Source organism: Spinacia oleracea, chromosome 2 (genome assembly GCF_020520425.1).
Source record: "Spinacia oleracea cultivar Varoflay chromosome 2, BTI_SOV_V1, whole genome shotgun sequence".
NCBI classification, from domain to species: domain Eukaryota; kingdom Viridiplantae; phylum Streptophyta; class Magnoliopsida; order Caryophyllales; family Amaranthaceae; genus Spinacia; species Spinacia oleracea.
Genome location: NC_079488.1, coordinates 70,644,531 through 70,659,865, shown reverse-complemented (window position 1 = coordinate 70,659,865; position 15,335 = coordinate 70,644,531). Strand labels below are relative to the sequence as shown.

Here is a 15,335-nt window from a genome sequence, read left to right as displayed (position 1 = left end):
AATCACACTCCAAAAACACAACGCATATTCCACTGTGTTCTAGGGTTAATGATAGAGAAGTATGTATTATAGGGAACATATGATGTGCCGGTTAAAATGTAAATTACCCTTTATACCCTCTACTTCATTTCTAATTTTTAAATTAAAAACGAATATTTGACAAATACAACCCTCAACACTTTGCTCTTTGGGCCTTGTGCCTTGTTCGTTTTGTTTGTGTGCCTTGTATAGCTGTGAGTTGCTAATTCCTTGTTGATAGAGTCCAACCTAGTTGGTTTGTATCACTTGGTTTAGCCTAAGTTGTAATGTTTTGCCTAATTAATATATTCTCTCTTGCTTAGCAAAAAAAACACTTTGCTCTTTACGGTTACAACCTCAAAGTTTCATTTTTGTTAATTACAAATTTACAACCCGAAACTTAATTCCTCACTCCAAATTATACGAGGTCGGAAAGTTGTCATTATTATTTATTATTACTAGCGTGTGCCCGTGCTAATGCACAGGACATAATATAATATGACCAAAATAAATTAATATATATGTTAGTCTTAATATGACCAAAATAATCAACCTGTATGAGTTTTTTGTTTTTATTTTTATAGAGAATAAATATAGGACAAAATATCAATTTTTACTATGCAAGTTTTAGATAAATGAAAAATGAATCACACAACTCTACTAATATTACATGGAAAAAATTAATAATATTCCACAAACATACCTGTTAGACAATTTTATGGAAATAATATTGATTACATAATTAGCCTTGTAAATATATTACGTTGAGTATTGTAAGTATAGTAGGTATCCTTGTAAACCTAATGTATCCTAACTATATATATTCTGTGATTATCAATACTAAAGGCAAGGCAGTATTCCTCCATCTATCATGGTATCAGACTAACCCTAGTCACCACGACCCTATTCTCCTCTTCCCTCTCACCTTCTGTCTCTTGTCGCCATGGTTAACGATGATGATATACCGAAATCTCCTACGGTATCCCCTGCTTTTCACCCTGCCCTCGGCGTCACCAACATCACAAACCTCGTCAAATTGACCCTAGATGTCAATCAGGTTCAATATTCCTGGGTTACTCTCTTCCGCAACACAGCCAAGGCATACAATGTGCTTGACCATATTGACCCGACGGTTCCTCGACCTACGGACATTGATGATGGGTTGTGGGAGCGTCTCGATGCCATTGTGCTTCAATGGATATACGGTACTACCTCTACTGATCTTTTGTATAAGGTTCTCGATGAAAAGGCTACGGCTTTGGTAATTTGGGGTCGTTTACGTAACCTATTTCAGAACAATAAGGGCACTCGTGTGGTGCACCTTGAGAACCAGTTTAGCCAAACTCGTCTGCAAGATTTTCCATCCCTTGATGATTATTGTTAAGCCTTGCGTACAATCTCTGTTCAACTGGATGCCATTGGCCATCCCATATCAGAAGAACGCCAGGTTCTTCAACTAGTAGTGCGGCTCACTGACGACTACAAAACGATTGCTACCATTATCCAGCAATCCAATCCTCTTCCCTCCTTTAAAGAAGCATGCTCCAGGCTCGATTTGGACCGTCGCAGCCACGATCACTCTCTGACTGGTGGCGGAACCTCGCCTGCCACAGTTCTCGTTGCTCAGACTGATTCTCATCAAACCTCCAACTTCAACTCTCATCAGTCACATCATGGTGGCAAAGGGGGTCAGGGGAACAAAAAATATAAGGGCAAGAACAAATGGAACAACTTCGGGAATCGAGGTGGCGGCCACGGTAATAATGGCGGTGGTACTGGTGGTAATAATAGCGGTGGTAATGGTGGCAGCCATAACCGCGGAGCATCGCAGCAACAACCCATTATGTTCAATCCCTGGGCACAGTATTGGGCTGCTCAACCTTGGTCATTTCCTCCTTGCCCCTATCCTAGTCAGCCTCAAGGAGGGTGGATACCACAAACCCAAACAAGGATTTTGGGCCCTGGTCCACGTCCATCAATGCAGGCCCAACAAGATTTTCTCACCAACAGCTATGGCAGTGGGCCTCAATTCACTGATCTGCCCCAATTCTTCAATACTATGACAATGCAGCAACTCGATGATAATTGGTATATGGATACCGGAGCCACATCCCACCTTATGAACAATTCAGGTATTAATTCTTCTATTGTCAATTGGCGTAAATTGAATACAAATATAATGCACTACAAGAAATTGATTAATTTCCGACCGCCAAAAGTAGTTGGTAAAACGCGAAAAACGGTTGGTAAAAATTTTACCAACCGCCAACGGTCGCAAAATGGCGGTCAGTTTTCACCTGGACGGTAATTAAGAAAACTCCGACTGGAAGGCGGTCGCTAAAATTTACTGATAGAACTAGCGACCACTTTGGCAGTTACTAATTTAGGGACCGCAAAGGCAGTCACTAATTTAGCGACCGCCATGGAGTCACTAATTTAGCGATCGCCATGGCGGTCACTAATTTAGCGACTGCCTTGGCGGTCACTAAATTAGCGACTTCCAAGGCGGTCACTAAATTAGCGACTGCCAAGGCGGTCACTAAATTAGCGACTGCCATGGCGGTCACTAAATTAGTGACTACACTTGTGACCGGTATTTATACGAATTTATATTAATCTTGTAATATCGTATGAAACCTGTCAATGTTATAATATTAAACCTGTTCAAAGTCATACAACAAGATTCATAATACACCTGATTTTGTTTGAACATCTTACTACATTCATAATATAAAGGACTCAAAAGAAAAGTTGCAACTAGGTATATATACAAGAATACTAACTACCTAACACAAAGGTGTCCCGCCGCTCTCAAGGGTCCTGCGACTGCGAGAAAGGAAAACCAGTACACTGACTGAACATCCTCTCGTAAGACTCCATTGCCTTTTTCATCTGGGCGGCATGTTCTTCTCTCTCTCGTCTCTCATTTTCTCTCTCTTTTCTCTCCCTTTCTATCTCCCTTTGATGCTCTAGTCGCTCTACTTCTCTTTCTTCTCTCTCCCTTTGCCTCAAAAGTAGATCGTCCTCCATAGCCTTTAACATCTGATTTTTTGTTGTTTCAAGCTCAATGGATTTTTGAGTCAACTGTTGTTGACTCTTTTCCAAGCGAGTTGACATTTGAGAATAAATAGATGGGTGTGTATGAGCTAGAAGAACTACCACCCCTTCTAGATGGTGCAAAGTATAGAGAGTCTCCACTCCCCAGCCCGGGGACCTTTCCCTTCTTTCTCCCACCTACTGTCTCAAAGTAGATTTGGTTGGGATCTTTAGCAATGCCTTTTTCAACGCATTAACATTTTTTTCATAGTTTTCCTACAAGAATTAAAATGATTATCATCCATGCATAACAAATATATTAAATTGAGCACATTTAAACTTAAAACATATATAGGCTAAATAAGGCATTTTCGCTCCCATTTTTCAACTAAAAGAACTAAGGGCTGATTTTAAACTTACAACATCGTAAGCTTAGTTTGAACTTGCTAAGACACATTCAAATGTAGTTACTACTTCTAAGGCCTATTTGGCCGTTATAGGTCATATTTTGCCTAAAATGTCATTTTCTCGCCCAACTTTGAGCTAAGGAACCAAACTTGTCATTTCAAACCATTTACATGTTTTGTGTGGCATATTCAAGGTTTCTAAAACTGATTCTAATCAATTTAAGCACATTTAGGTCATATTTGGTCGATATAGGTCATATATAGGCTAAATAAGGCATTTTCGGTCCCATTTTTCAACTAAATCACCTAGGGGAAGATTTTAAACTTTGAACATGTTTCATAAGCTTTGTTTTAACTTCCTAAGTCACATTCAAATGTATTTACTCACATCTAAGGCTTATTTGGCCGTTATAGGTCATATTTTGCCTAAAATGTCATTTTCTCGCCCAACGTTGAGCTAAGGAACCAAACTTGTCATTTCAAACCATTTACATGTTTCGTGTGGCATATTCAAGGTTTCTAAAACTGATTCTAATCAATTTAAGCACATTTAGGTCATATTTGGTCGATATAGGTCATATATAAGCTAAATAAGGCATTTTCGGTCCCATTTTTCAACTAAATCACCTAGGGGCAGATTTTAAACTTTGAACATGTTTCATAAGCTTTGTTTTAACTTGCTAAGTCACATTCAAATGTATTTACTCACATCTAAGGCTTATTTGGCCGTTATAGGTCATATTTTGCCTAAAATGTCATTTTCTCGCCCAACGTTGAGCTAAGGAACCAAACTTGTCATTTCAAACCATTTACATGTTTTGTGTGGCATATTCAAGGTTTCTAAAACTGATTCTAATCAATTTAAGCACATTTAGGTCATATTTGGTCGATATAGGTCATATATAAGCTAAATAAGGCATTTTCGGTCCCATTTTTCAACTAAATCACCTAGGGGCAGATTTTAAACTTTGAACATGTTTCATAAGCTTTGTTTTAACTTGCTAAGTCACATTCAAATGTATTTACTCACATCTAAGGCTTATTTGGCCGTTATAGGTCATATTTTGCCTAAAATGTCATTTTCTCGCCCAACGTTGAGCTAAGGAACCAAACTTGTCATTTAAAACCATTTACCTGTTTTGTGTGGCATATTCAAGGGTTCTAAAACTGATTCTAATCAATTTAAGCACATTAAATATGGCATTCCTTGAAACTTTCTTGAAAATTTCATAACATTTACATACATCAAATTAAATATGGCATTCCTTGAAATTTTGGTATAAAATTAAATTTCATAAAATCTTACACATACATCAAATTAAATATGTCATTCCTTGAAATTTTCATAAAATTTCCATAATTTCCATACATCTCCATAATTTTTCAACAAGCTTAAGTCATTCCATAAATTCATTGAAAAAAATAACCATTGATGTGCAAAACGTCGATGTGCATTTATCCCATCCAACAGAACAATCATACATCTTATTAGATTCTAGATGTTCAAGTTTCCACTAACCACCAACAGAAATGAACTCTATGAACCCAACCAATAAACCAGAATTCCTTGGGCAAAGGCGCACAACATATCATGGATTAAAGAATAATATAGTTCTGCTACTTATGGATTCTTCAGCATTTTATCACTCGTAATTTCACATTCAGATATCAGTATTTTTTACCAAACATGCAACTAATAAATCCAAGGGATTCAAAACAAGTCATTCCATAATTATGGTTCACTAAATTAGAAGAGAAAAAAAGATTACCTTCAAAGATCGAAGAGTTCACAGAGTTCACATAGAAAATGTACATTTGATACAAACAACAAAGTTAGGGTTTGAAAAATTGAAGAATTATATTATGAAAAATTAAGAACAAAGCTTACCTGGGATGGGAAATCGTCGACGGAATCCGGCTGAGTAGTCCGGTCCGGTGGGTGGAGTTGTGCGCGGGTGGGCGAGTCGGTAGGCTGGGGTGGGCGCGCAGCTGGCTGGGGTGGCACCATGCGCCGCTCGGCAGGGTGGGTCGTGCGCGGCTGGGTGGCGGCGACGGTTCGGGTGGCGGCGACGATTCGTCGACTGCGTCTGCGTCGTGGGCGGAGACCTCGTCGGCTGCGACGTCAGGTTGAGAGCCCAAGAAAATTTGTTTTTTATTTTTTTTGAAATGGTCGAAGACCTTGAAGGAGGAAAGAGAAGTTGGCCAGTAATTGATTAGTTACTTTTTTTTTTTTAATTTAGCGACCGCTTTGGTCGGAGGTATTAAATAAGCGGTTACTAAAATTTAAAATTTATTTTGATAATAGTCGGGTATTTAGCGACTGTTAAATAGTCATAAAAGAGGTAAAGCAGTCGCTAAATTTACGACCGTTTTGAAGGCGGTTGGTAAATTTTAAATTTACCAACCGCTCTTCAATCGGTCGGTAAATTTAGCGACTGCTTCATTATCGGTCGATAAAAATATTTTTAGTGACCATTTTTTTGGCGGTCGGTAAAAAAGGTTGGTAATCACGCGCTTTCTTGTAGTGATGGTTGGTGATGGCACTAAAATACCAGTTAGTGGTTCCGGCACTACCACACTTCCTGCACCCTTACCTCCTCTATCTCTCAAAAATATTCTTTACACTCCTAACATCATTAAAAATCTTATTTCCGTTCGTCAGTTTACTTCTGATAACTTAGTGTCTGTTGAATTTGTCCCTTTTGGTTTTTCTGTGAAGGACCTTCGGACGGGTTGACGAGGTGCAATAGTGTGGGCAATCTCTATCCTGTGTCAGCCTCAAAATCATCTCCTATATTTTCATCAACCTTTGCTGCTCCCTCACCAAATATCTGGCACAACCGTTTGGGTCATCCGGGCGATCCGGTTCTCAGTTTTCTTAGGAAAAATCATTTTATTCAATGTAATAAGGGGACTAACCCCACAGTTTGTTATGGTTGTCAAATGGGAAAACATTTTCGTCTCCCTTTTTCTAGCTCTCATACTAGTACTTATGCATCTTTTGAAATCATACACACTGATCTTTTTACTTATCCCATTAATAGTCACACAGATTTCAAATATTACCTAGTCTTTCTTGATGACTACTCCCATTATGTTTGGATTTTTCCTCTCAAAACAAAGTCAAGTGTATTTGCTACTTTTGTGCATTTTCATTCCTATGTTCGGACCCAATTCGGGATGTCCATTAATGCCTTGCAATGTGATAATGGTCGCAAATATGACAATGATAGCTTTACCCTTTTTGGCCGACATAGTGGTATGATTTGGAGACACTCTTGTCCACACACTTCTTCCCAAAATGGAAAAGCCGAACGCATGATTCGAACAATCAATAATATTTGTCGGTCTCTTCTATTTCATGCTTCTCTTCCTCCCTCCTTTTGGGTTGAGTCTCTCCACATGACCATCTATTTACTAAATATCCGCCCGACTCGCCTTCTCAACTATCTTACCCCCGTACACATCTTGTACAGCAAGGCTCCATCATACACCCATCTACGCACCTTCGAATGCTTGTGTTACCCAAACTTGTCGGCTACATCTCCCCATAAAATGAGCCCTCGCTCTTCTCCATGCGTCTTTCTTTGGTACCCGACATCACATAGGGGTTACCGGTGCCTAGACTTAAAAAGTAAGAAAGTCATAATTTCTAGACATGTGGTGTTTGATGAAACACAATTCCTATACTCTACCTATTTTACTCCCAATGTCAAAGATTATGAATTCCTCAATTCAAAAAATGAATAAGTCTCACCTCCTCTCCTTGTTTACTCTCCAACTGGTCCTTCACAAGCCCAATCCAGTGTCATTAGAGAAACTGGGCAGAATAGCCCACACGTGACAAGTGGGTCAGGTCAAACCGCCACAAGTCATGTGGGAGCTACCCAATTCTCTACTCCCTCCACTTCTGGTCCAGCCCACGTGGGAGCTACCATATTCCCTACTCCCTCCACTTCTAGTCCAGCCCAGTCACCCTCCACACTTACTCCCACATGGCCCAAATCCAATTGCCATGGCCTTTCCCCACTGTTGGACTCCAGTACTTCTGACCCAACTCTTGGGCAACCCAGTGGCAGTGTGTCCCCACTCCTGTCCCCACCTATTTCTCACGGCCGCCCAGCCCACTCGCCCCCTATGAGAACTCGATCCCAACATGGGATATTCAAACCCAACTCTAAATATGTCAGTCTTGCTCTCCTTACCCCTCCCACTCAAACAATATCTCCTATGCCTCGCTCTCACCTTACCGCCCTTAAGGACCCTAACTGGTATATTGCTATGTGTGATGAATATAATGCCATGATTCAGACTCATACTTGGGACTTGGTGCCTCGTCCACCAAATGCAAATGTTATTCGGGGTATGTGGATTTTTCGCCATAAGAAAAAGTCTGATGGTTCCTTTGAACGACATAAGGCTCGTTTTGTGGCTCATGGTAAGGGTCAAGAGGTCGGTGTTGATTGTGATGAGACTTTCAGTCCAGTTGTGAAACCAACTACTATTCAGACAGTTCTTAGCTTGGCAGTCTCTCGAAAATGGTCCATTCACCAACTTGATGTGAAAAATGCGTTCCTTCATGGTCACTTGCATGAAACCGTGTATATGCATCAACCACCGGGTTTTGTTGATCAAAGAAAACACAAACATGTATGTCTTCTTCGCCGGTCTCTATATGGTCTTAAACATGCTCCGAGGGCCTGCTATCAACGTTTTGCAACTCATATTCTCTCTCTTGGGTTCGTCAACAGTAAGAGTGACACTTCCCTCTTTATTTTTCGCCGCGGTGCGGAAACTGCTTATCTCTTATTGTACGTTGATTATATTATTTTGGCCCGCTCTTTCGATTCCCTTCGGACCCGTGTCATCTCTCTTCTTAGTGCTGAATTTGTAATGAAGGATCTTGGGCCTCTCTCTTATTTTCGTGGCATCTCTGTCTCCCGTACCAAGGACTCTATGTTTCTTTGCCAGAAGAAATATGCTCAAGATATTCTTGCCCAATGCCGGCATGTCTTCATGTAAGTCAGCTACTACACCTCTTTAAAAATATTTTGGTTTCTAAGAAACTGATAAAAGACCCTTATCTTATACTTTGTATTTTTTCCCTCTACTAAACTGGAATAAAACTCACCATAGGCCATTGAAGTTTGCTATGGAATAAATTAAATAATTTTCTATACATAGAAGGTTCGGTATATATAGTTAATCGTCATTTACAGTACGTAGATTCATTCAGACATCTCTTATAAATTAGTTGCAAGAGATAACCTAGTATATAGAAGTATTGACATTCCTATTAGTTGCCCTTTCTGCGGCTCTCAAAATGAAACCCAAGATCACCTCTTTCTCCGTTGCCCTTCTACTAAAGAATTTTGGGATTCCGCTACAACAATCCATTGGCTAGGTACGCACCGTCAAGAAACTTCTATTTTTTCATTTTTCCGAAATATACGCAATAATGTCAGTCTCCCAATTAAGAAAATAATTACTTCCTTCTGGAGCATTTGGAAAATGCGAAATGCAGTTATTTTTAAAAACGCCTCATTCTCAGCTATAGGACTCTATACTAGAGCTTTTAAGATTTTTAACGAATGGAAAACTCGCACTTGTTTTGACTCTTTGGATTCACGCTCAATAAACAATGCTCCTAATGTTCTATCCAAGTTTCTTGGACGCCACCTGCCCCAGGAACATTCAAACTTAACTTTGACGGCTCTGTTCGCCATAACTCAGGTGCAGCAGGTGTTGTAATTAGAGACCATCTTGGAAACAATATTGCTAGTCGGTCTTTCAATCTGGGGGCTACTCCCCCTTTTCTTGCAGAAGCTATTGCACTTCGCAATGGATTACTACTGGCAATAGAAAACAATATTCGACATATTCTCATTGAGGGAGATAATTTACTTATAATTCAGATTTTACAACAAAGAGCTCTGTGTCCATGGAAAATACAGCTGCTTATGGATGACATAAAACATCTGCTCTTTAATTTCGATACCCATAATTCGAGACATGTGTATCGAGAAGCTAACCGCACTGCTGATTACGTAGCATCCATTGGTCATCACATTAATAGTCAATTAGATATTGATCCTTTTGTAGATAATATATTTTCTTATTTTCTTACCTTAGATAAGTTAGGATGTCGTCTTGAGAGAAGACTATCCTAACTTCTGTGTACTTTTCCTTTACAAAAAAAAAAAAAAAGAGTTCAAAGTGCGTTGGCTTCTAAAATATAAGGCATGAATGTCGGCAATAAGGTTAAATAAACTAATACTTTCTCTGTTTAGATTTTCCGAAAATGATAAAGGTCACAACATGCGACCTTTAAGACGTGTTACAATGATGACATGACATGTTTATGTGTCATGATTTAAATTGGAAACTAAAATATTTAACTTATATAATCTATTATACATGTTTCAAAAAATGTAGGAAAATTTTGATATTCTAATTTATTTCCTTCTTTATATCGCCATTTTTATCACCTAGTTAGTGATGGCTCGATTGTAAGATGTACTGCTAGAGAAAAGGTGTATCATATGATTTTTACTGTCTTTTTCTAACTAGGATATTTTTCAGAAAAAAGATGAAAAGTAGCTAGATATTTGTATAACAATAAATGAATGATTAGTACAAATATGAAATATCCCAATTATTGCATGATATCTTGAGCCGCCTGCAAGGACTTCTTCACTAAAAGAGAAGTGGTCGACATGCATAGTGTACGTACTCGTCACTACATATTCATTCTAAAAACTCGATACATCGATCTATAAATACCTTTCACTATTATACTATTACTACTACTACTACAACAACAACAACAACAATAACAACAATATAATTAAAAAGAGTGAGATCAATCAATCGAGTTATAAATATATTTCAAGAAAAAATGATGAAGGTTAAGAGCTTTGTGATTATCATGGTGGTCATGACCTTGTTGGTTGGAACATCAATGGCACAACAAGGTGATTGTATCAATGGACACTGCGCTGCTGGGCTGTGTTGTAGCAAGTTCAACTTCTGTGGCAATGGACCGGCATATTGTGGTGGTGTTGAAGAGCAGGTCGAAGCTCACCCATCTACTGATGTTCCTCAAACTCGCAAGGTTGCTGCTGGTGCTCCTTGATCGATGCATGCTCCAACAACACATGCATGCAATCGTAATAATAAAATCGAGCTTAATTAATTAATTAATGGCTATATACAGGGTTACTTATTTATTAAGTAACCTTATCATTAGTTAATTATGCTCCTTTTAATTTACTACATACCTTCCTATCCACTTTTAATTAAATACGATTCTTTAAAAGATCATTAAATTGTTCTTTTTAAGTTATCATTGTGGCTTTGTTTTTATATGTGTATGGAGTTTCCAAATCCATGAATGTTGATGTTCTTAACTCTTAAACTCGTACTTATGTCGATCATATTTTTTATTTTATTTTTGGTGCGAATGAGTCACAAGGGTAATATAAATACAATTGGGGGCGGGAGAATTTTAACCTGACACCTATTACACACATGCCTTAAGTCTTAACCACTAGGTCAATACATCGTTGATAATCGATCATATCTTTTTAAGTAACGTGGTGGGTTATTTAAAATGTGTTTCCCCGACCATACAAGTTATTAAATATAAAACTTGGAGCGGGGACATTTTTACTCCACAGTTAATTACATCATTTTATAATTAATTAATGAATCGAATAAAATGGATAAATTTATATAAGCAGGGATCAAGCGGTTGGAATGATATATATGAGAGATTTATGAACGTGTCTACTATAAATGACGAGTACACATATGTACCGAAACTTTTATGTATGAAAAATTAATTAATTTACTCTATAGTAAACCTCAATGGACAATGAAGTATAGGGAACAATATGAAATATAAGATAAGGGTCCTTTATCAGTTTTATAGGAATGAAGATGTAAAAGAAAAAAAAAATATGTAAAAATATTTTTAAAGAGGTGGGTAAAAAGAGTCCAAGTAGACAAACAAAAGCAAAGTGAAAAGTTAAAAGAAAAACAAATTCAAGATACCTAAAATTAAAGAGTTGATAAATTCAAGCAAAAACAATACAATTAAAGATTTTAAAATGTGTTAACCATTACAACAACTCAGTGAAAGGAGGTCGTGTGTCATACAAGCTTGTAAATAAGATGGTTTTATGTATAAGACAACGTTGCATGTGTCACCCCTGCTGTTACGCCATTGCTGATGTCAGCTTTATTTTTATAAAACTTGGAGCAAGGATATTTTGATTAATCGAATAAATTCTACCAACCAATTAAATACTCCATATATAGTTAATTAAATATTTTTTGATGAAATAGATACTTACATCGTTACATATATAATTAATGAATCAAATAAAACTCTCATTCTCGCTCATTCATCCAATGGACTAAACAATTATTAAATACTCTGCGTTTTTAATCATTCTATATATTGTGCAAAAGTTGCCATAAAAAAGTTTTTAACTTAGGGGAAATATCTATCTTCCAAATTCAGTGGTATTCCCATTTAACATGAGGAATAGCATTATGAGCTAACCAAGTGGCCGATTTAACTGTAAAGTTTCCGTTACTAGAAAGACCCCAACATGGTTGATCTAATAAGTTCGTGACAGGTAATGGAATACCTTTGATGACTTGAACTACTGAAGGAGGAACCACTAAAGCAAGAGCATGTTCATCCCATGTCCGTGAAGGAGTAATGAAATGATCTACTGTAATATTCAAATCTTGTATAACAGACGTATCTAAATTTAATAGCGAGATTAAATTTGTAGAATAACACCAATTATCTAGCCAAAACAAAACATTAAATCCGGAACCAATTTTCTATCGTATACTTTGAAGCGGAAGAGGTCGTATCTGTAGATTTTTTTTCCATATTCCTTAATCAATTTATCAATCCTTATGATCTTATCTAACAAGAATCCGATGAGCCAATGACTACTTCGCGTACTCGATACACTGTTTTCTCTTGCGATACATAAAATTTCATGCCAATAATGACTAAATGATGTCATGCTAAATGACGATTCACAATAAGCAAAGGATAAGAATATATGGTTCACTTCAAATGCAATGAAGACCGGCACTACAAGTACGAACATAAGACTATATTTGGTACCTCATTTTTGTTAGCTCAAATGATCAACTAGTCAAATTAATACGGTTGTTAGATTATGAGAAACTCCTTGAATTAGAGTGTAATTTATTGATCAAATATATAGGGATTACAATTAGTCCTAATAGAATTAGAAACATGAATATGACTAGAAGTCTAATCTACATTAAATATCCTAAGAGAGTAAATCCTAGTAGATTTGTATCTCAATCACACACCCGCAGTCATAGCGGGCGAAGAGCGTACGCTAAGACTCACTAGTGGAAAAAGTCTCATTTGCGTCGCTCATTTAAGCTCATTTGCGTCGCACATTGGTGCGACGCAACTGGCTGCGACGCAAATTAAAAACGTCATTTGCGTCGCACTTTTGGGCGACTCAAATAAGGTCATTTGTGTCGCAGATTTACTAAACTGCGACGCAAATAACCTTTTTTTTACATACTGAAAAGTCATTTACGTCGCTCATTTACTAAGCTGCGACGCAAATGACTTATAAAAAAAGGTCATTTACGTCGCAGTTTAGTAAATCTGCGACGCAAATGACATTTTTTTCTTTTACTTTTTTTCGTATGTTTTTATTGATCAGCTTCATATTTCATGTATCTGGATCACAATACTATAATATACAGGGATAAACAAATAGTGGAATATATAGTTGAAAATTTCGCCATAATCTCCTTTGTAATATGACCCTTCCCAATAATCGGGAATTATAATAATACACACATAAACCTGTCAAATACAAATTTACAACCCCATTAAAAGGCAATATCCATCATATCGTTCAACCAACATGTTGATAACGAACTTAACAAACAAATATTACAACAAACTAGCTAGCTAGATCTAAATCGGAATTGGTCAAAAAGTAATCTGCCCAAAATTCTTCAACCTCATTAATCTCCTCAAATGAAAAAGGCTATGTACTTGAATAATCCTAAAAACACACAAGTATATAAATAATTAGGTCGACAATCAATAGTTTTGCCTACTTCAATTTATTTTATAAAGTATATCACATACCGTAGTAAGATCTTGACTATCACGATGCTTTGTAAATATATCGTACACAAAACGTATGACGTAGTAGCCACACTCTAGTGATCCCGGTTGTTGATCGAGGACACTACATGCATTAAAATAAATAACAAAAGTAAAATTTATATGAAATTATATGTATTAATTTTGAAAAACTTGATCTTTAGGTAAGTATTAAACTAATCATACCTTTGCCGCAATCCAATTCAATTTAGTTCCTTTAGATTTTCCAGTTTGTGCCTTGTAACTCCGAACAGAGGAATAAAACTGCTGCGAGTCTTATAAGTAGCCTAAGATCTAGTCCATGAAGGTTGAAATTCAAGCCTGAAGACAGATTTACAATTTCACATCATCGTGTACCCAATTTCATTAGCGTTGCAGCCTATACCCAAAAGACAAGAAATTTAACAGCCTGTACTTGAAAACTATGACAGCTTACCGAAAATATAGTTTCAGTGACCTGGATTACTACACAAAACAGAAGTTGACGATTTTCCCTTGATCATATTCATTAAACTTGATTCAAATATCCAACAAGAACACACCTCCTCTTCTTATCATTCTTTTATTAAGAACTCCCGCCAACCTTGCATCTCCATCTACAAAAACCCTTGCCCGCTAATTAATTCTTATATTTGAAAGTGTTTTCTGTAGAATTTGGATGGGTAGACTTGGTGAATTTGAAAGTCCAAAACACGAAAACCTCATGTCCAGCATAAGAACATTGCACGGTAAGCACAGGCAACAAAGTATAATGAAAAGCATGAACTTGTCGACAACAAGCAGAAGACAAAAGCCTCGTTGACGTCATGGTTTACATTGACAGCAAAAGATATTTGCCTATGGCCTACGATCTTGAACAAATGGAAATCAACGTTTGCTACTAACTTGCTGGGCTTGAATATCTGATCCTACAGGCTGCATAAAAGATTCAATTTTCATCTCAGAATGGGCATTGTTCGACTGGATAAATCAATAATTTGTAAGGTTGATTTACTTTATTCTCCACTCACAAGGGAAAGCATTTCATCCAATGAAAAGAATGTTTGGAATTTTCCCATTAAAACTCCAAAGTTAACCAATGCCCCACATATTTTCTTTATATCATTTTCTAACAATGCTAATGAGTAATGAAGATAGCTATTGCATCTCCCAAAAATATTGCATTCTACAGCTCCCGGAATCGTTGGTATCTATATATTATAGGCAAGGCTTGCATTAAATAAACATATCAAACATCTAACACAAACCAACCAAAATTAAAAATTCAACCAAGTATATCCTTGGAAATCGACATCAAGTGGACGAAACTATAATGATCTAGCATAATATTCCCCGGCCAGCTAACCTTATCAATGATTCCAAAACATGTAATCACGCCAACAATAAGCTAAATTTATACCATAAATTAATCAAATTAACTAAAATTAGGGCAAATAAGAGCTAATCCAGCCAAAAGTTCACAAAACTTGCACCAAATAAAAGTAAAAAAGAACTAATTATTCTACAGCATAAACAAATTAACAAACCCAATTCAAAAAAATCAAAACCCACTTTAGACAAAAAAAAAAAAAACAAAATCAATCAAAATTAACAAAAGCTTATAGAACCCTAGAAAGCCAAAATCAATCAATATTAAAAATCTGAGACAAAAATTGAAGTAAAAAATTAAAATAGTTACCACC

At 36.9% G+C, this 15,335-nt stretch overlaps 1 long non-coding RNA gene across 1 annotated transcript; it reads right to left on the bottom strand.

Annotated features, from left to right (window-relative positions):
* Nucleotides 1-13,236: 13,236 nt before the first annotated feature.
* LOC110796375 (uncharacterized) lies at nucleotides 13,237-14,937 on the bottom strand. Its single transcript, XR_002535568.2, has 4 exons — nucleotides 14,090-14,937; nucleotides 13,840-13,974; nucleotides 13,636-13,738; nucleotides 13,237-13,549 (listed from the first exon to the last, which is right to left on the bottom strand). It is a non-coding gene; the product is annotated as an uncharacterized lncRNA (long non-coding RNA).
* Nucleotides 14,938-15,335: the final 398 nt, after the last annotated feature.